Raw genomic sequence first — 22,583 nt, 5'->3', positions numbered from 1 at the left:
TGGCTCTGGCAGGTTCAAGTCCTCCGGGATGCCATCCGGGCTAGGAGCTTTCCCCCCTTTTCAGCTGACTCAAAGCCCTCAGTTTCTACCAGACTGAATTACACAAAATTCTTGGGTCCAGCTCTATCAAGGGGAGCTAGCTGCAAATCTTTTTGGCCATTACTGGGCAACAAAGATTTGGTGCTTGCTCCATATATAGTTCGGTGAAATGAGTCACCCATAAGTCAGGCTGGACAACAGCGTCAGGTGCAACATTGACGGCTCTACTCCCAATAGCCAAGATCTTCCAAAAATCCCTGGTGTTATTATTCCGTAAGGAGTCCGTTAGATCCTCCCATTGCTCATCCTCCTGTAATTTCTTACTAGTCTGGAGAATCAGTTTACAGGCTCTTCTCGCTCTCCGAATTTCCCTCATGTACCCTTCCCTTGGAGCTTTGCAAAGCTCCTCTTTAGCCCTTCTAGACTGTGGAGAAAACCATCTAGGCTGTGAGTTTGCCCGCTGAGCCCCGTTCCTTGCTGTTGTGAGCTGTAGCTTCAATTCGTTCACCAGCTCACGGTGAAGACTAACACACCCAGAAAATGTGTTTATCCTTAGTTCAAGAGAGTTGAATACTTTCAGAAAGGTGACGTATAGGGAGCTTAAGACTCTGTCATTGTGGCTTATCCTCTCCCATCTTACATTTCGACAGTTGTTGGTCACAATAATGGAGCTAGTGGGCTTACTGGGAAACAACCGTTACAACGCATGCATTACAACACATGTTTTACCCCGCATGCTTTTAACCCGCATGCCATTGCAATGAAAATGGCTTGCTGTAGGGGGTATAAGCTGTTGGATTTAACTCCAACACCTTCTCTTCTGTTGCACAGACTGGAGTTGGAATAGTAAATTAAACTATTCCAAACTCCAGCGCACCCCGACAGCAAGTCGGGGTAAAAAATTACGTTGTGAATAATCAAAGTACAGATGAAGTGTTTCTTGTGAAAGAAGACTGAGACAATTGGTTCCAGGGAACGGAATATGCTTCAATAAGAGCACGGGCCACACACACCCGAATGGGTGTCATGCTTCATCATTGAGCTAGCTCATTGTCGGGTCGGCGCTGCAATGCCCGACAGGCACCCACAAGGGGACTCTATGTCAGAGATCTTTTTAATAGCTGTATGGTGAAGAGCCCTACGTTTTTTAACCTTTATGTGTCTTCAATGGCTTCCATCATTCGCTCCCATGGGTTACATGCAATATCATACGCTGACGAGACACCGATCATTGTATCGATCCCTAAGAACTTGGCAGCTACCGCTGACAACTTTTCTCACTGTATGTCTGCAGTTGCAGGCTGGGCGGAAAGGAATTTCCTCAAACTGAATGGGGAAAAAACCGAGGTGTTGCTCTTTGGGATGCAAGCCTCTATTTGGAATGACAACTGTTGGCCGGACACGTTAGGTACGCTCCCTACTCCAGTGGAGAAGGTCAAAAACTTGGGGTGATCCAAGATATCAAACTCTCACTTGATAGACATGCCAATCATATAGTTGCAACCTGTTTCTGGCTTATAAGTTAGTTGAAGAAAATCTTCCCCTTTATCCCTTTTTCAGCATGGAAAAAGGTGGCCCTGGCATTGGTCATGTCCAGAATGCATTATTGTAATGCCCTATTTCTGGACTCAAATATTAGTACCCAGGCACAACTGCAGGCAGCACAAAACACTCTCGCTAGGGCAATTCTGGACATTCCAAAGGGCCAATCAGCCGCAGCGGGGTTTCGAGAGCTGCACTGGCTCCCCATCTGTAAGCGTATCAGGGTTATGGCTATCTGTATCATACACAAGGCTCTCCATCAAGCAAGTCCAGCTCGGATCAGGGATATGTTCCACTGGTACATCCTAGGCATAAATATCAGTTTAGTCGATTGTAATCTGGTTACCATGCCAAGAATCCAAAAGAAGAAATGGGGAGGGTACAGAGCCTTTTTGGTGGCTACAGCCAGACACTGGCACTCCCTCCCCAGTCCCCGACTGTGATCAATGGACACCTGCCTTTTAGAAATGCACTTAAGACCTGGCCGTATACTACTTAGTCAGCCTCCACTGTTAGGCAAGCTGCAGCTATTCAGTAGGAATCTGATGAGTTTCTAGTGCCTTCATGCCTATGGGTAATTTTCGCACTCTATACATTTAAACCTAATCACATATTTTCATAGATTTGTTCCCTGCATTGGCTCCCCACCAGGAAACGCATCTCTTTTAAGGTTCTGAACATGGTATTTAGGGCCATGCATAATAAGGGTACGCCACATCTGAAAACTCTTTTTCAATGGTATACTCCGGGGAGGCGTTTTCGTGTGTCTTGTCCCAGATGAGGTGGCCGTTCCTTCTCTGTAGTGGCCGCCAAGCAATGGAATTCCCTGCCCACCTTTATCTCCAACGTGGGCTCTTTTCCGGTTTTTAAAAAACATCTCAAAACCTGGCTTTTTTCGTCTTAGATGGCTGCAGGTGCGTTTCTTTCTTTCTCCTTGTCTGTCTGCTCAGCTCCTGGACACCCTCGGGTGTAAGTGGGCTCTATAAATAATATCCTAGCCTATAGAGGGAAGCAACTTTCCAGACTCTCTCCATAACCATCTTTCCATTTTTGCAGCTTAAATATGCTGCCTAGAATAGAGGGACATAGCAGTCTGTACAACTATAACACCGTTGATATGACCAGTTTGATGAAGATGTCTATGGTGCATTTTTTGGTATGCTGCAGCGGCACCCTTGTTGCGAAATAGCAAGGCTTCCTAGCCTGCACACAAGTGGCGGAGAATCATCATTTAATGAAGTCTGGAATATGTTATGCTTCAAACTATCTGTATGAAAAATATTACTTAGATCACAGTTTTTCTATTGATGTCTAAAAAGTAATATCAGTCTACACCATGGAAGTGTGGTACCTGGCCTAATTCCTGGCCTGCTCACATGTGTTTATTTTAGGAACGGCCTTCCTGAAGGATCTAGTTGCTTCTGAACAACAACTTTGTCTATGCAGAGCTTCCTCATTGTTTTTAAATTCTCAAGGTTTGTCATTGCCTCTTTTATGCTAGCAAGCATCAGTATCTCAGCATTCTTTATAGCTTCCTGAGCTTACATAGAGGTAGAAATCACAAGAGGTTCAGGTATGTCCTGGTAGTTAGCATTCCTGAATTTCTGTGCTAGCTGGGTAATGGACGTTTTGCTAGTTTCCTGGTCCAGCCAGACGATGTCTGCATCAGCTCCCTTTCTAAATTCCTTTTAGGTATTTTCTAACCAGACAATGCAAGTTGTCGGTTGTTGAAAAAAGACCTATTGTCAGCTAAAAGTGGGCTCAGATCTATCCCCATTCCTTACCATTGGTTGTATTTATAGCCACTCTCATTTGCTTGTTTTGTATTCATCAGCTTGTGTATGCTTTACTTCCCGTGCTTGTATTTCTTACCCCCTTGAGCATGGATGCATTACTTGTGTCCTTCCACTGTTCACATGTGCAGATCGCTGAACAGGGCCGCGCACTGTGGTAGGAGGAGTGTCAACGATCGTGACGAGCATCGAGCGGCGAGCGTCAGCTGACCGCGGCCGAGGCCGAGGCATTGTGGGCGGAGCTGTGTGAGCTGAGCGTCGCGCCGCGCCGCGTTGCGATTGAGCGGTTCGGAGAGGTGCGTGAGACCCCGCAGAGACCCGCTGAGACCCGGCGATATCAGTGATATCTGCGGTCCAGCGGGAGTGACTGGTAGCGGCTGCAGCAGCAGCGGAGAGTGGGGGGCAGAGGCCAGTTAGCCTCGTGGAAGACGTGGAGGCGGAGCGGCGGAGCAGCTTCAAAATCAGCACCAATCGGCACCAAGTAAGTCGACTGTGGACTTGGGGGTGTGTGGTTGTTAAGCCCTATGCACCTAGTTCCTCCACTCGTCGCATTGTGCCCCCACCCTCACACTCCGCCCCCCCCCCCCTCTGCTTGTGGTATCTAAAGCCTTGGGCTACCTTTCCTGACTGCCCCCGGTCCTGGCTCCGGCTCTGGCTTTTTTCATCGCCTGCCCTCTGCCAGCTTGGGCTCTTAGTTCACCGCTCACCGCTCCGCGTCGCTCAGTTCCACCTCTACCCCTCCTTGCCTCGGTCATTGGGCAGTTAGTCAGCGCTCTGGTCGCTTGTTTCCTCGCCAGTTATCGAGCTCTCCAGCCACAGTTCTGCTCCTCCCGCGCCCCTCAACCCCCAGCCCGTTGCTATCAGCACCCAGCACTGCTCCCACGGCCCAGGGGGTATTCGGCCCTTCCGCTGGCCCAGTCCCCTTCCCCCCCCCCTGCAGCCGCGTTGCGACTTTACCGGTACTTGGATCCGGCTGGTTGCGGGCGTGAAGGCTTGTGGGGGGGGCGGAGTACTGGGAGTTTGGCGGGGTGCCCAGTTACAAGGGCTTACCCCCTAAAGCCGTTGGGCGCAACTGTTGGGAGGCCGCGACCAAGGGCAAGGGATCAGCAAGTGGTTGGGTGGGTTTAAGAAGCGGGGGGGGGTGCCCTTGTCCAAGCCGTAAAATTAGCTGAGTTCGTTCTTTCAGTCGCGGCCGTGCTGATAATCCTAGCAAGCCTGGTCTGGCCGGTCCGGGAGTCAACCCGGTTCCCTACACCCCCTCGTGCTCCAGTAAACACACTCCAGTTTGGTTGGCCTCCCGGCAATTAAGGGTATTTTTGACTAAGGGCGACAACCCAGTCTACCAACTCACAGGCTTAACAAGCCCTCCATAACAACGGAAGTGATGAGATCCGGGAATACGAGAAAAGCCCCTCCAGCCTTAAAACGGAAGAAATTAAAACGGTTGGCCGCAGCCGCGGAGTCCGCCCTTGTCATTCCGGAGACTGCTCCAGAGTCCACGGATCCACCGAGGTCTCCCATTCCAAAGGGACGGCAACATATTAACAAAAGCGACATGCATCCACTTCATATACCCCCTGCGTGCCCCACAAAATCCTATTCGTTACTGGACTACTTTAAAAAAGCCCCGGGCGCAACCAAGCTTAGCAATCCAATTCAAGCCTCTGAGCCAAACTCTCTCCCCATGTTATCCACCACCCTGGCTCATGATCCGGACCTTTTCATTTTTGGGTCAGCTCCTGAAGTTGTTTCAGAATGTGCTTTGACTATTTCTCAATTACCGGGTTCAAGCCATCACCAACGCTCACTAAGTCAGCCCTCCCTCCCCCATGTACCTGTTATCGAAGAGCACTGCTCCAATCAGCAACCGTCTGTGAGTCCAACCTACAATCTAAGTCTCCCAGTCCCGTATGTTTCGCAATCAGAGAACTTTTTGGTCATACCTCCACATAATCCTCAGGCGCTTGAGACGACGCCCATTGTGCCTCATTCTCACTTAATTTTTCCACAAATTCATAGTCACAACGACTTAATTTCCACTTCTGTCACGCTCAATTCCGGTTCACCGCAGGTCCTAGACTTTCTGGAGGGGAGCCCTGACCAAGTTAAACTACAACAGCGTCTACTCTCACCCCAAGCAGTTACTTCAACCTCTTCAAAGGTTTTACAAAAGTCAGAATTAAAAGATCAACGGCTAGTTGACCTGTCGTTTTCTTCTATGATCACTTTTTCTTCACCTAACAACTCGCCCCACTTAAGATCAGAAAAGGAGCCTCTCCATGATCCTGTCACAACCCCGTCCGTTTGGCCCCAATTACTTCAGACCTTTCAATCTACAGTCACTGCCCTAAATTACCACTCGGACAAATTGGACACTCAGGTGGACCTACTGAACACCTTAGCTCTGTTCACAGCAGGGATCGACAGCAAGCTGGACAAACTTAACAATCTAATAATGAGTGCGCAAGCATCTGCAAAATTGGTTCAGTCAATTTGTTGCTGTTCGCCTATTATTGATTCCCTCTCCTCGCTCCCAGACTTTTTAACCAGTGTCCTTAATGAAGTAAAACTGCTGAAGGGCAGCGCCGTTCTGCCTCGGCTCGATCAACCCCCTCGATCTCTTCCATCCCACGAATCAGATAAGGCGCTTACCCTAACATCAACGGCTTCTGGGGTCCAGACGAGCGAGGAACAAAAAAGCTCTCCAACACAGTTGGATCATCAAGACGTCACTCACCCATCCCATGGCTCTGCATGTCTGACGGTCCCATTGGTACAAGCTGCTATAAGCCCTCAGACAATAAATGGGCTTCCTAATGGCTCCGTTAGTAATAAGGCAGGGTCAAGTCTCATTTCAGCGGTCGTGGCTCCCCCCATCCCAGAAACGCTTCACCCCCCCATGCCTCCTTGTAGTAAGAGAGAGCGCAAGCGTCAACGAAAACAACGGAATAAATCAAGACTTAACACCAAAGCTGACCTTCCTAAATTATTTCCGTTGTTTTCAATCGCTACCAACAAAAACATCCCTAACACTTCACTACCTTTAGCATCACCAGTAAGTTCGTCTCGAAGCCCGTACAAGGCTGACATAATCACAACCATTAACCAACAGATTCCTTTGAGCAGTCTTGAGCTAAGTCCTGCTCCACCGGAAAATGGGCCCTCAGAATCGCAGCCGGCCACAAACGAACCAAGAGGCAGTTCCACTGAGATAACTACAATGAGGCCATTATCTACATCATTTCAACCTCAAGTCGCTGCGTTGTCAACTGCATCCCGACGTAGTCCCATAATTCATAAAACAATCTTCAATAATATATCAACTTTATTAACAGATTCTCGGTCATCCGGGCAAGACACACGGGCCCTTCACCGGCCCCTTCAGAGACCACACCCAGATACTCCAAGTGCTAATCTCTCACAGTCTAATTCATCCCGGACTTCCGACACTGATATTAGAGACACACATTCTCCAAAAATTCTCCTTGCCCCCGAATACAAATCAAAAGGTCGGCAGGATATACTTAACAGATCAAATATAATTAAATTAGTCAACTGCGTTCCGGGTTTTGAGGCCTTGTCTTCGGACGACATCGAGTCAATCGAATTTCTCCCCCCAAGGGGTTCCCAACCTTCTGAGGTAACCGTGGTGTCCCTTAAGTCTATCACTTGGGTACAACTATTTTTAGATCAAAAGCCCCTATTTCGGAAATGGGGCATCAAAATCTACCCCTATTCCACACCTGGATACCCCACAGTGTTAACTCAACAACCCCCTACTTTGCTAAGTGGGGAGAAAAATAGGCCATATTCAATCCTCAAAAATGCCTTAGGATCACTTCAATCGACCGAAGATGGACGGTCTAATCCCCTGAACTTTGATAAAACTTCTGATTGGGGCTGGCTTCCAGCCACTCTGTCTCGCAATACATTAGATTGACCACGTGATGAGCATCCGATAGCCCAGGCTCAAGCAGGATTTCCTCTACATCCTTCCTCAACCACTCCGTTTCCGCAGTCACAGTCTTTGCTCTCCCTATGTTCATGGAATATTAGTGGTCTTTCTCAGAAACTTACCAACTCAGAGATCCATTCTTTCGTCTTTGGTCATGACTTAATTGCACTTCAAGAAACCTGGGCTTCTCAATCTAGCCCAGTTATAGGTTTCATGGAATTTTGGAAACCGGCAATTAGATCCTGTCTTTTTGGCCATCCCAAAGGTGGTCTGTCGATATATGTTTCAAATAACCTAAAAGGCCCGATTGAGACACTGACCTTTGACGAAGACTGGTTACTTGGTGTTAAAATCAGTGCATGGAATAACCAGCGTTCTCTTTTTCTTCTTAACGTTTATATCAACCCTAACACCCGTTCAAAGAAGGCCCACTTAAGGCGTCTAATGAAAATTGTGTGTGACCTGGTGGTGGATTATCCCAACTTTGACTACCTAATTACTGGAGATTTTAACACCAACTTTTTCCAGGGTAATTCCACCGATTACGAAGGGCTGTTTCCATTAACAACTCCGGAATTCAAGGCCCAGTCCAAACCCCCACACCAAGCCTATTGTGGCCTCGGTGAGCTCTGTGTGCTGCAATTTTTAAGTATTGGTTTCTTGGTAATGAATGGGAGATCTGCGAATGATACTCCCCCCAACTGGTCCTGGTCAAATGGCCGCAAACGCTCCTATTTAGATTACACCATCTGCAATTCAGCGCTGTTCCATCATTTGACCAACTACAGTATTCTGCCCCGTTCAGGAAGTGATCACCGTCCCCAAGTTGTTACCCTTAACATTCAGCCAGACTTTCACAAACTTGCCTCAACGACATGCCCAGGAATATACACCGAAAACCTAAAACGGCTAAAATGGAATGACGATATAAGTCCTAACATTATGGAAGCTTGTTTGGTATTTATCACAGGAAGCACCTCCGCAGCGGTCTTTTCCACGGGTGCGTGGTCATCTTTCTGCTCCCAACTGACTACTTGCTTTCCTTCTAGCCATCACGCCCACAAGGCCCTCGTTAGCCGCAAGTTCCAAATCTCCAGTCACACTAAGGCACTGAAGAAATCTAGAGACAAAGCACTGCGATCTCTTAAGTCATCCCCAGGAAATAATGAACTTTCGAATGGGCTCAAAGCAATCCAAAAATTATTCAGGGTCGCAATCCAATCTGATAAACGACGCCATCTAACCCAATTTTGGTGCAAACTTCTATGGGAGAGCAAAAGCTGTAACTCTAAAAGATTCTGGGCCTTAATCAACCAACTAAATGGTAGCTCCTCCAGATCTGGATCAGCAAACATCACAGAAGCGACCTGGTCTGCCTATCTGACCGACCATTTCAGGGCCTCAGAGGTCTCTGTGTCTACAGTCTTATCTGTTCCTAAACAACTGTCACTTCTTCCACAATCGATCAGGAGCAGCTCGATGGTCCGTTCAGATATACGAAGTGAAGATCTGCAAGTCACGCAAGAAATGGTCACCAAAGTTCTTGTAAAAGCAAGATCCGACGGCGCTCCCGGTCCAAACGGCCTACCACAGTCCTTGTTCAAAACAAACATTGATTTATGGTCGAGATATCTATCCAATCTTTTCAACAATGTACTGACAAGTTCAACCATCCCGGACTCATGGCGAGGGGCAATAATCCACCCGATTTACAAGTCCGGCTCTCATGCATCCCCAAACAATTATAGACTAATTGCCTTGTTAGACATCGAAGCTAAGTTCTTTGCAGGAACATTATTGGGGGAACTGAGAGATTGGGTAGAGCAGAATAATCTGATTCCACTGAACCAAACTGGCTTCACTACCTCCTCCGGTACCATGACCAACTTACTATCATTGTCTATCATTGTCAACAATGCATTAGTCACATCTAGCATGGTTTTTTGTTGCTTTATAGATTTTAAAGCTGCATTTGATCGGGTACCAAGGGCAGCTCTATGGGAGAAGCTAAAAAAATGGGGGATCCCAGATAAGCTCCTGGACGCGATCATCCAACTTCATTCGGGCACGTGGGTACAAGTGAAGCTGGGGACCGGCACGCATCTCTCTCGGAAAATTATGACAACTAGAGGAGTCAAACAGGGATGCGTGCTGGCCCCCCTTCTCTTCAATCTGTTCATTGCAGATCTGCCATCCTTCCTTGAAGAAACGAACAGTCACCCGCCCAAGATGGGAGGCGTCCCGATAAGCAACCTTTTGTATGCTGACGACTTGGTCCTTTTTAGCTTGACACGGGTAGGGCTGCAAAGGCTATTAAACAGACTGGAAGTCTATACAACCACGAATGGGTTGGAGGTCAATCTAAAGAAAACCCAGGTTGTCATTTTTGGTAGAAAGCTATACCGTGGGGGTGGTTGGCTGTTTAACAACTCTAGTCTCAGCATAGGAAACACCTACAAATATCTTGGGGTCACTTTTGACCCCAGGGGTAACTTTAACCAACAACGTAAGGTTATCTCAGTAAAAGCCATGAACCTTCAGGTAAGCTTCTGTAAGCTCTCAAGAAATCTGTCTGGCCCAAGCCTGTCCCCATTACTGGAAGTCATGAGAGCAAAAATTGGGCCCACTTTGACTTATGGCGCTGAGATTTTTAGGGGGAAACTAAATTCCTCTTTTAACCAACACGTGACAAAACTGTACAAAAAAATCCTCCACTTGCCCAAATCAGCTTCTGCTGCTCAGATCAGACTAGAATTCGGTCTATTAAATTACGAAATTTCAGCCACTGGTCTGTATCTAAACCTGTGCCACAAACTGAGACAGGCAAAGCCAGGATCATTGGAGTCCTTAATTTGGCTGGATATTTCCCAGACAAATCGAAGCGGCCCTTACAGCCGCCTTTTTAAGGATTCGATCCGTGAAATGTCTGCTGGTGCATTATGGGACCTCAACCCTAGTAAATCAGCATTTAAAACTAGCATTAAGAACTGTATTCGCATGAGGTCCCTGATTATTGATAAAGCCCAATTTGCCAAACGCAGACACGCCTGGGCTACAATGTCCTCATATGGTCGGTTAGCTCCCGCTTCTTACCTATCCTGCACCTACTCCTTGCACCTAAAAACTAGCTTTATGGCCGCCAGACTAGGCGAATGGCAATTTCTAAAAGATCTTCCCGTCTGGCGCCGTCCGTCAGAGGACGTAATCTGCAGGGGGTGCGGCTTGTCTCCCGAAACCATGGAGCATATAGTCTGTCTTTGCCCATTTTTTATGTCACAACGTAGACATAAATTGAAAATTGAGTGGAACAGGCTGGGAATCCGAACGTGCAGACAAGCAATTATTGCAGCATTAATGCCAGAAAACATAGGTCTAAACATTGCTTTTACAATTTTCATACGAAATGCTTACCGCTCTCTTAAGTAGTTACGGGCTGGTTCACTTTTATGCTTTTTCATTCTATTTTGTGATTTCTTAACTGCTGCTTATACCTTTTTATTGGACTGTTGCTTTGCACAATTGGCTGTCACTATATGGTCCATTGTCAGTAATCATGGTCCTTGCCAAAGACTTGATTCTAAATGCACTTTAAATGTTATACCGGTCATTGCACTTTGCACATTAAGTCCTTTTCCATTGATAGACTGGTGAAGTTTTTTACTGTGTTTTGAAGTTCTATTAATTACTGTTTTTATGCTAAGGTTCTGTTTTTAAAATGTTTTGCTGTGTAACTTTGAGGTGATCTTTTAATAGATATTTTTATATCTAAAATAAAGTAAACAACACTGTTCACTTTTGAAGCACTACTGTTTTCTTTTTCACTCCAAAAAATTGCATGTGTTTTCCAGCTGTTCACCCCCTCGCTGCGTTCTGTGTTGCTCTCTCACCCATGTGCTTCAATCCTGCCCCCTTTGTGTTTTGCTCACTCCAATGTGCTTATCCCCCATGTTGTTGCTGTTCACAACCTGTTGCTAGGTGAAGTTGCTTAGCAACCCTTTGCTGGCCATCAGTCCTTGGCAATCAGTTGGAGGTCAGAGCAATTAGTAACCAGTTGTTGTGTCTGGTCACATAGTAACCCCTTGCTGGGTCTGGTGATATGGTAACTAATATGGCAGAGAGAGTTCAGCGAGAGCCCAGCGTAAACACCATTAAGGCATAGCTCATGTTATTTTAGTCGGAACGTAAGTCCTTTAACCAGTTCTTTGTTAGTAAATAATATTTCATATGACAATATGTACAAAACCAAATATATATCATTAGACCCTAATGGCTTATAGATTAAGTGGCAATGACTATGGGTAACAAGTAAGGTACTGTAGCCTATAACCCAGGTTATAGTGTATTGTATAGAAAGTATGTACTTGAGTGCAAGATAAGATAAGTGGAAGATAAGAAAGCAATCAGTCCCAAGGCCTGAAACCACCCCCACCCTAACATGCAGTGTTATATGAAATGAACATGAAATGTGATATATACAGACAGGAAGTGTAGATTCCTGGAACAAAAAGGTAGGAGGTCATCAAAACTAGGCAGCCTTGGTGTTTCAGCAACCTGGAATTCTGCAAAGCTGAATGTGGCTCCACAGAAAAACTTTGGGCACCTGCACTTTTTATTATTTATTAAATAAGCAGTATGCAGCTGGCATATACATGCAATATTGCCTTCCTGACACCATAAGTGCGTGTGATGATTTGGCTGTCCGTCTTAGTACAGCCAAACCGACATGCGCACTTAGCATTTCTCCACCCAGCTGTGTTGCACAGTCGAGAGGAGAACAGTCCCAGGCACTGTCTAAGTGGCAAACCAGGCCACTCAGACCAACCATTACTATTACCAGCATAACAGCAGCAATGTGATTGGCTTAGGGGAATCTGGATGCCTGTATGCTGCTGGGAGTCAGGAACAGAAGGCGGCAGCTGGCAGGCAAGTGATCTTTTATTTTTTTCCCCCCTGCTCCCACTAACCCCTCGCCCGTTGCACCACCACTTCTCTTCACCAGCAGCCTCCAGTGCTTGGTACATGTTAAGATGTCTCCTGTCCATGTAATTCATTGGTGCAAACAAACGCTCATTGGTTCAAATACATTTATAAAAAATAATCTTCCATCGTTTGTCCAAATACATGTTATTTACAGCAAATGTACATTTGAACAGGTGCTGTTCCATTTGCCCCACGTTGTTAATGAAGGGGACTTCCTAGCGGAGTCTTCATGGAATACCGGTTTCACTTTTGACCGGATAGTAACCAACCCAACTTTCAGAACTTCGACTGGAAATGGTTCTGTAGAGTTCTGTACAGTGAGGACTTTGTTATGAGGTTCATGGTGCAGGCCCCCAGAGTTACTGATAACAAGAGATTACCAGTACCTGTGGGGAGTCTGTGGGACAAACAGAGATTACAGGTGGAACTCTGAAGTTCCCCAAAGATATTAGGAATCTCTGTAGGAAACAGCATTTCCCCATTTCCCCCATAGTTCATTCAGAGATTTCAGCTGCTTTCAGCAACGCGAGTTCACAGATTAAATGTACAATCTTCAAGGATTTTGCAAGGGCCCTTTATTTCCAATCGGGCCAGTAACCAGTTACCAGCTCAGTTAGAAATTCACGGGACCTTGTAAAGCATTGTAATATTTTTTAGGTGCTTTGAATTCATTCTTTCTGTGCACATCCTCACTTGGACACTTTTAAAGAGCGTTTATTAAATGGTAAAGCCATTTTGCCTTATAATAATGTAAACGTTAGCCAAAGTCATTATTTGTGCATGTAAAGTTTGGGAAAATTAGATGCAACCAATTTTGAAAAATATGTGCTGCAATATAATTTACAAAGAACTCATGTTGGAAAAGTGCTCACAATTTAACTTCGAAACGATAAATTACCTATTAAACAAGAAATCGTTGATCAATGTTTACCAAACTTCATATGTGTAAAGACATGTGCTTCCAATTAGGCTCTTTGAAATGTATGTATTCATTTATGTAATTTGTAATTTTATACGTGCAATGATGTCACATTATGGCATCTTAAAATCACTGAAGAAGAAATTTGAAGAACTTTAGCCAAAGATTGCAAAATAAATATCAAACGATTTATTTTGACCTCCTTATGGAAAGTGTACTTTAAGCTTGGTTATAGTGCCACAACAGTACCATTGTGTCTCTATGTATAGCAGATAACTACCTCACATGTTTCCATAATGAGAAAAATTGGTATTTTTCGTTGTATAAACTCCAGAATATTGTGGACAAAATATCTAGGACCACATATCGACACAGTAAGTATTTATATTACTTAAATACACATATATATATACCTTGATGATATAAGCAAACATACATTTGCCTATATATACTTACCTCGTGAAAATGTTGTTCCTCGATATTTTGGTAGCGTGCTGGTTTCTGTAGTCGATATACAACACAATATGTCGATCTAGGGCCATTATATTAACAACGGTACTGAGTGGTTGTTAATGTTACCATAACTCAGGACATTCGACTGCAGGGATTTGTACTTTGTAAGGGCCTGCGCCCCAGTCATAAATCCATTTTCCAAACCATTGTATCAATTACATCTCCAATTTGTTAAAAATATATGCTCCTGCTAGAACTCTATGTTCAGGCTCACTGAATGTCATTTTGGGAGAGAGGTGTGGGCAGAATGCCCTACCCTCCCAGAATTTTCAGGCGGGTGGTAGGGTCCAGGGACGAGGGTCTTCAGGATTGGTTTGGGAGTGCAGGCGTGATTATCTCGACGGTTTGGCACATGTCAGTTAGTAGTGTGCAGGCGAGCCTTTTTTTGCAACTATCATGGCGTTGCCCGAAAGTGTTCTGAAAGATTTGCAGATTTTGCAGGAAGCCAGCAGGGCCGATCTGCTGGTGGAGGGGGCCCTGCAGGAGGCAGGCGGCCCCATCGTAGACCATCCCAAGAGGAGATCGGCGGGAGGAGTGGTAGCAGTCATTATGGCCTGCACGTCCATCCTGCAAGTTAAACAGGAGGGCAGTATCCTCTGGATACCCTTTCAACTGCCACAGGAAGAGACCATTTTGACTCTCCTGTTTTTTACTCTTCTTGGAAAACCAAAACAAAATCTCCAACCTTCAGTTTACTCACCCGTAATTTATGTCTGCGATCACAAATTGCTTTGCTTTTGTCTTTTCTCAACTCTAGCAGCTACACCTTCCAAACCATTGACCAGTTCCTTCTTTCTTCATATTCCTGACCCATTCTGGGCAAAAGGAACACCTAGGTAACCTTTTTCTCAATAAAGGAAACCGGGAAACACCAGTCGTGCTGTGGGGAGTGAATAAATATGACCACACTTTCTTAGCTAAAAACTCTTTCACGTCCCACCCAATTGTTAAAGCAGTCTGAACCGCTTCTTTGAGAAAGCGATTCATTCGTTCCACGGGTCCATTGACAGAGGGAGAGAAGAAGGCTGTGGTTAAATGTCTGACAGAATGTTCATCTAAAAATGCACACATTTTTCTAGACACAAAGTGTGTGTCATTATCAGAAACCAACTCTTTGGGTACACCTTCAATGGAAAATACACTCCTTAAAAATCTTATAACAGAGTCAGTGTTGGGCTGCGATGTGAATTTGAAATAGACCCATTTGCTAAAATAATCAACAACTACCATGAGGAAGCGTTGATTTGAGGGCAATAACTCAAAAGGTCCTACAAAATCCAAGGCAATCTTACTCCAAGCTTCCTCAGGCAGAGGAGCAGGCATTAGGGGTGCTTCATGCCTTTTCCAATGCTTGTCAGACACTATACAGATGGGACAATCCTCAACAAACTTTTCAACTTGTGCCTCCAAGGATGGCCACCAAAGAAATTGTTTCAACGCTTTGCAGGAGCTTTAAACTCCTAGGTGACCAGCATGACCTTTTTTATAAGAGACAGTCTTAGGGAAACAGGTGGAACACACCGATCTCCTCTCACTAACACTCCTTCCACTAATGCTAATTCTTTAGCAACTTGTAAAAAAGGTCACAAAGAAGATTCCAAACTTATCACTGTAGGCCAACCTTTATTTAAAAAAATCAGCCACCATGAGTAAAACAGGATCTAATGAAAATGCCTTTATCCAATCTTCATGTGAAAGAGAAGCAGAATTAGATATAACTTAATCCAGTAGTGTGACAACACACTCCTCAGAACTGACATCCTCTTCAACCTCATCCTGAACCGGTAGTCTAGAAAGACAGTCAGCACTGACATTCTTTCCACCTAGTATGTATTTTAAAGAAAAATTGTGCTCTTGTAACCTGGACAATATTCTTACTAAACGAGAAGATGATTTTCCAGACCCATTCCCATTCAATAAGTGTAACAATCTGTGATCAGTGAACATGGTGAAATGCTGACCCCACAAAAACATTTTGAGCTTTTCAACAGCCCATGAACAAGCTAGTGCCTCACGCTCTATAGTGCTATAACGTGACTCCGCAATGGATAGAGAGCATGATACAAAAGCGACTGTGCACTCTTTACCCTGAACACTTTGTGATAGAACCGCACCCAATCCAATCTGACTTGCGTCCACAGTAAGGATGCATTCTTTATCCGGTTGAAAAAGGGAAAGTGCAGGCGCTGAAATAATTATTTTGTTTCACAGTCTCAAAGGTAGCCTGTGTTTCATCATTCCAGATGAATTTCACACCCTTCTTTAGTAGTTCTCTTAAAGGTTGTACTACAAATGAATACCTGTCCACAAACCTTGAATAATACTCACTTAAACCCAAAAATGACCGTAGTTAATCCTTATCTCTGGGAATCGGTGCAACCTTAATGGCTTTTATCAAAGAAAGTTTTGGTGAAATACCATTAGCACTGATAGGATTCCCCAGATAATCAAATTCTTTTACATTAAACTGCCATTTGTCCAACCTCAGAGTAATTCCATATTCAGTGAATTTACTAAGAACTTGGTTCACAATATTGTCATGCTCAGTCATGGTTCCAGCAAATATAAGAACATCATCCTGGTAGGCCTGCACACCAGAGATACCCTCCAAGATGGTGTCCATTAATATCTGAAAAAACACTGGTGGCAGACGCCAGTCCAAAGGGAAAGCTAGTGAATTTGTAGGCACCAAAAGGTGTGACAAATGTGGTAAAACTCTGAGAGCCAGGATGAAGGGGAATTTGACGGTATGCAGACTTCAGATCCAGTAGCGAAAAGTACATCGCACCACCTATTTTAGCTAAGAACTCCTGAATTTTGGGTAAAGGGCGATTCTCAATGACTATTCACTTGTTAATACTGCGCAAGTCTGCACATAAACTAATGCTCTTATCCTTTTTAAGAACGATAATGTTGTGGGCTACTAGACCTTTTTCTCTTACACTTTCTTTCCTCTTTCTGTCCTATCTTGCTTTCCTTTCCTGTTGCTGGAATGTGTCTGTACATTCCAAGCGTCATGACATGAACAGATGAGAATGTTGTAGAACTCTGGCTCTGGCAGTTGGAGCTGTGCTACTGTCTGAGCTGGTGGTCCTTTTTGCTGTAATCTTGTTAAAACTACAAGAAGACTTCTAAGCCTCTTTGATCTTCTTTGCACTGGCGACGAGTTGTACCTGCGTGGGGACAGGAGTTGGGACCACTGGTTTCCCCATCGAACCCAGATTGGATATATGACATGGAATGGGATATGAACATTTATTCTTTTTCTCCACTTTACTTGTGAACTTATGCTTTTGTTTGGAAGTCGTGGCTTTCAACCTTGGAAGCGCTTACCAGTTTATTAAAGATTAAAGAGCTCAACCCTGAGCAACGACGGTTTATTCGTGACGTCTCTTACCTTGGTTTCCTTGACGACCATCAGGAACGCGTGATGGTGATGGTGATGACCGCTTCCCTGCTTGATGCTGCGCACTGAGGACGTGCGATGGAAGACGCCATGATTTGTTGTCTCTCTGCATGAGGTGTCTCCTCTTGTGCGCTGTCCTTCCGTTTTCCCGGAGGCGGGTACGCTATGGTGACATTGGAGTGGATGTGCAGCTTACACGCTACGGTGGCAGATGCGCAGTTGCTGATCTTCATCTCGCTTCCGAGCACATGCGCGTTGATGTGCACAACTCCATTTCCTGTACATGCGCGGTGATGCGCACACCTCCGCTTCCTGTTGCTGATCTTCACTTTGCTACTGTGGCACATGCGCGTTGATGTGCACAACCCCTTTTCCTGTACATGCGCGGTGATGCGCACACCTTCACTTCCTGCACATGCGCGTTGATGCGCACACTCTTCCTTGCAGTTCAATTTTGACGTGAGGAATTCTGGAACAGCATTTTCCTCCTATAAGTTTGTCGTGAGAGGCTGGGAGTGATATTCGCTCTACTTTAAACTCGATAACTTGCCTTTCGATGTGGTCAACACATTGCCCTTCTAAGTTACTGTTTCCTCGAGTGTGTCAGTGATACGCTCACTTGTTTCATCATCAATATTACCTATTTTAAGACACTGGAATTGTTTATTTGTTGTTTAGATTAACTGTATACTTAGTTTCCTCACTTTATTTCTATTTCTGTGCTCATTATTAGCTGTAGACTATTCTAAGTTGATTAGAATTATTTTACTCTCACCATGGCTTCTACTGGCATGTCGCAACCACCACAGTTTCTTTCGGAATCAGGTGATCCCATCTTACCGTGGAAGAGATGGAAGCCCCTGTTTGATTCCTATTTATTAGCCATCGGGGGGAAAAATTCTCAGCAGTACGGAAGCAAGCTACATTATTGCATAATTTAGGTGTTGAGGGTAGACACGTCTATGACGGTCTAGATGAGATTGTTCTTGGGCGTGGGGAAGGTGAGATTGTTCTTGGGCGTGGGGAAGGTGAGCCTGAAAATGTTTATGATATGTCCATCGTGATGCTTGAAAAGCATTTTGGATCTAGAATTAATGTGGTTTTGGAGCGCCATAAGTTTTTTAGCAGGGTTCAGGGTAAACAAGAAAAGATTACCAGCTATGTAGCTGCTTTGAAGACGTTAGCTCGTACTTGTGAGTTTGAGCAACTGACTGACTCCTTAGTGAGAGACCAAGTCGTGAGATGTACAAATGATGTGAAAGTGCAGCAAAAACTTCTTGCCAAGAATCCTGATCTTAAAGAAACCTTGGCCATTGTAGAAGGCATGGAGAACACTAACATGTGGGTGCGAGAAATGAGGCCTGAGAAAGGCAATGATGTTTCAGTTGATGAGAAAGCAGTTCATGAAATTAAAAAAAATGATTCACAAAAAGATGACTCCAAAGAGAATAAGACGATATCTAAGGGAGGTTTGGGTGAAAAGGATAGGAAGTTTCATGATTCAGAACGGTCTAATTATAATTACAAAGCCACTAGTTCTGAACAGAGTGGGTTCAAGAATGTCAGACCTGGTTTTAAATGTTTTAGGTGTGGTAGCGAGAGGCATCTACCCAATAGTTCCAACTGTTTTGCAAGGTCTGTAATTTGTAATAAGTGTGGCAAGAGGGGCCATTACGCCCGAGTTTGCCGGTATAATGGTAATCAGGTTGTATGTTATGTTGAAGAAGAAAAGAAAATTGTATGTAGTGTCAAGGAGGATGGAATTGTAGATGGTGATGACTTGGACATGCCTGTGTGCGAGGTATTGATTGGTGGTCAACAATTTCCTGTTTTGGCTGAAGAATTCTAAGCCTCTTTGATCTTCTTTGCAGATAACTATGGGACTGACCCATTCAGACGCTTCTGCCTTAACAATCACACCTTCAAATTACATTTTGTCAAGCAAACATTTAAGCTAATCCCTGACATTTAATGGAAGAGGGCTAACTTTATGAGTGACTGGAATTGAATTATTTTTAACACAACCTTAAGAGTCACTAAACATAGCGTGAATTTTTTTTTCCATGATGCCATGTAAGAATCCTCAACAGAGCAAACGGGGGTAATGAGGTAGTCATGAATCCTGACCGGGGGATCACCACCAGGAACTAAAATTCCTAATTTAGCAAGATCCTGCCACCCCACGATACCTTTGCCCTTTTTGGCAACATAGATTTTAGTATGCACTGCCCTGCCTAAGCAAGTGATACACTCACTGAAAAAAACTAACATATCAATTTCTTGTTCCCCATATGCTTTGTAACGTACATCAAAACAATGCAAATGTGTTCCAATACCCCATTTAGAATAGAATAATACTTCAGGAATATTGGTGATTGGTGCACCAGAGTCGCACATCATGTCCAAAGTGAGGATTCCGGCTATAGTAACCTGACAAATGGGATCCTTGATTTAATTGTCTGAAATTTGCAGTACATCAGGGCTAAGTTCTAAACTTGAAAAGTCAGGACTCTCAAACTCCAAAGATGCATTCACATTACTTACTCAAGGCTGATTTTTCCCCATCCTACATACAGTATGAAAATTACCAACTTTTTTGCATTTAATACAACGTTTTCCTACAGCTGGACAATGAGGTGAGTTACCTATGTGAGTTTTTGAACCACATCTGAAATAGTAAGTTACAGTTTTGTTAACATACTTATTAACTTTCCCTTTTGTTTAACAACATTGGCATCTATATCATTAGCAATAACATGAACTGGAATTGAATTAACCATCGCTTGACACATAACCCTAGAGGATTCAACTGCACGCTCCATTCCTTTAGCAACTGTTACAACTTCATTGAGCGATGGGTCTCTGAAACATAGCAAATTTTCCTGTATCTTCTTTGATGAGCAGCCATAAACAAACTGGTCACGTAAGTACATGTCCAATGAAGCACCAAAGTTGTAATTGGTAGCTTAATGTCTCAATACGGATAAATAATCCTCCGTGGATTCATCAGGAGTTTGTTTTCTTTTCACATAATTAAATCGTCGTTCCAGCAGAATACTTGGCTCCTCACTGAATTTCTTTTGCCGACGAGCTTTTGCTTCCAGAAATGCGTCCCACTCATCCTCCTCATCTGTGGGTGCTGGAATTCTGGGCAAGTTGTCAAATACCTGTTGCCCCTCACGACCCAAATGACTAAAAAGAATGGCAGCTTTGCGTTTCCCCACAGCACCAACAGCAATCAAATAGTTCCCAAACGCTCTAATCCACAGCATCCATTTCACAGGAGGCTTTCCTGCACGCTCAAGAATATAAACCAAATGAGCCGAAGAATTGGGTGCAGTGTTGGCAGCCGCCATGTCTACACAACAGTTAATTAAGTAGATGCATTCAAATAAAGTACTTACAAGGTGTGCCTGTCACCGCTGAAGAAAAGCAGGGACGCTGCTAAATGATCAGAGCAAAGCTGCAATCATGAAAAAAGGCTACATGATTCCTAGATGAGAAACTCTTGCAGATAAAGTCTTGTATATCACCAGCTTGAAATGGTGAAGAAAGAATCTTTCCCTGGAGTACTCTATTCCACATTAATCCAGCAAAGCAGGAGATCAACTGATAAAGCTGTACATCTCCTGATACTTTCTTGCAGACGCGCCAAACAATGTAGCACTCTAAAAAGTGGCCCTTTCAAATTCCTCGTGCCTTAGTGCAGTAGGGCCAATAAAATGTAACCCCTTCAACAGAGAAGGGCTGGAAAACAGCTCCGTGGGCTCCCAACGCGTGTTTTAGCTCCTTAATCGTCGCCAAAATGCAGTACATACATCCAGGAATAAATGTACTAATTCAAGAATGAAGTGAAAAGGGAATCAAGGCTTAAACTAATTAAAAAGTATTTAATTAAATATATGAAGTATAGAATTTTAGGAGCCCACAGCGGCAGGTCTGGCAGCATCACATCCAACAAGGACACTGTCCTAACCGTCAGCAATACAAGTATAAATAAAGAATTCAGGTGGTTGAAAAGAAACCTGCATCCGCGCGCAGATCAATAACAAACGTCGTTCTGGCGCGCGCGATGTGCACAACGCGTGAGTGAGATGAAGGAGAAACAGCACTCACGTGCGTGCACTGGCTTCACGCGAGAACGTGTACAAAGCACGTTGATATATTTACAACAGGGGCGTGTTTTAGGAAGAGGCAGGCGCATCATTAAAAACTTAAGTTACCTCAGCCCCCAGCATCCAGGTACAGGTGCCTACAGCTCACACTTTTCTTATCTGTGCGGCGGTTCTGCGTGGAGGCGGCCAGAGAGTGCGGTAACGCCTCTTGGCCGGCCGCAGGCTTATAGCTTCGTGATGACTCAGGGGCGGGGACGGCATTTCCCAGGGCCTGCCTCTGGAACTATCAAGTCCGTCAAGACAGGCCCTGCAACAGCATGAAGGGATAGAGGGAACGGAGAGGCTGCGCAGTGGCTTTTGTGGAGCGCCGGGGCGCTCCGACAGCATTTCTGGTCAGGCGGGAGGAGGGAGTGGGACAGTAGTGAGGGAGATACCGTTTGGGAGCTTTTTGAGTCCTGCATCGTTTTCCCAGAAGGGGGCAGGCATTTCTGGCAATTCAGAGACTTATGGCCATGGCATTCTGCAGGTGTCCCAAGTGTCTAGGAGTACGCAGGGGTTCCTGGGTCAGTTGGGGGAAGGCAAGGCAGTGATGCCATGATGCCATCCCAGGCGTCGATGGCGCATTCTGTTGTGTGGCGGGGCAGGAGGCTTTTCAAGATGGAGGCCCTAGCAGGTGGGTATGGTGTTACGAGGGATACCCAAGTGGTGGTGGGCAGGCAGTGCAGGGACCTGTTAACGCCAGCCAGGGGTTTGGGGCAAGGTCATCGGAGGCGGTGACATTCAATAAGCCGGGAGGGTCTGGTGCGGGCTGGCAGTCCCAGTCTGGAGGCAGAGCACGTCTGTGCGGTTGGCTCTGGTATAGCATTGGAACAATCGTTGGAGGGGCAAGGACTGGGTTATACGCCCACTTGGCAGGAGTTCAATCCTTGCACATGCGAGGAGCTGGCAGCAGTTAACCAGCCTAATGATTACGATTACTACTGTGATACATCTGCTTGGACACTTTTGAACAAATGAATGTGGTGAGCACTTCCCAGAAGATACATTGTGGTCCCACATGATATGATACAGTGCAGGGGAGATGTATATACTACATTCCTTCAATTAAATGAACATGTGTGTGTGTTGTGGGCTTTTGGTGCCCCAGCATAGGATTATTCACGGGTAGACTCAGGCCCCTTAGGGTGTGTTAGGGGAGCTAGGAGCCCCATTCCATATATATATATTGAACTACTTACGCCACTAACCTTCCATTACCCTATGATTAGTGTGTGACTACAAAGGACATCACCCCCTCCTTGACCAGAAAGCCGGTATCCCC

At 45.0% G+C, this 22,583-nt stretch overlaps 1 protein-coding gene across 3 annotated transcripts in view; it reads right to left on the bottom strand.

Annotated features, from left to right (window-relative positions):
- The window catches only part of SYNC (syncoilin, intermediate filament protein), a 118,770-nt gene that overhangs the window by 73,742 nt on the left and 22,445 nt on the right, over window positions 1-22,583 (bottom strand). The window contains exon 1 of one of the 3 annotated variants that reach the window (XM_085648385.1): window positions 21,371-21,447. The exons of the other annotated variants lie outside the window; for them this stretch is intronic. The gene's annotated coding sequence lies outside the window, so the exon portion shown is untranslated. Of the gene's footprint in view, window positions 1-21,370; window positions 21,448-22,583 lie in introns of those variants that run through there. 3 annotated transcript variants of the gene reach the window in all.

The sequence above is a fragment of the Triturus cristatus genome, chromosome 3_2, assembly GCF_964204655.1.
Source record: "Triturus cristatus chromosome 3_2, aTriCri1.1, whole genome shotgun sequence".
Classification (NCBI taxonomy): Eukaryota; Metazoa; Chordata; class Amphibia; order Caudata; family Salamandridae; genus Triturus; species Triturus cristatus.
The sequence above is the reverse complement of the archived record's forward strand: the minus strand, read 5'-3'. Positions and strand labels throughout refer to the sequence as shown.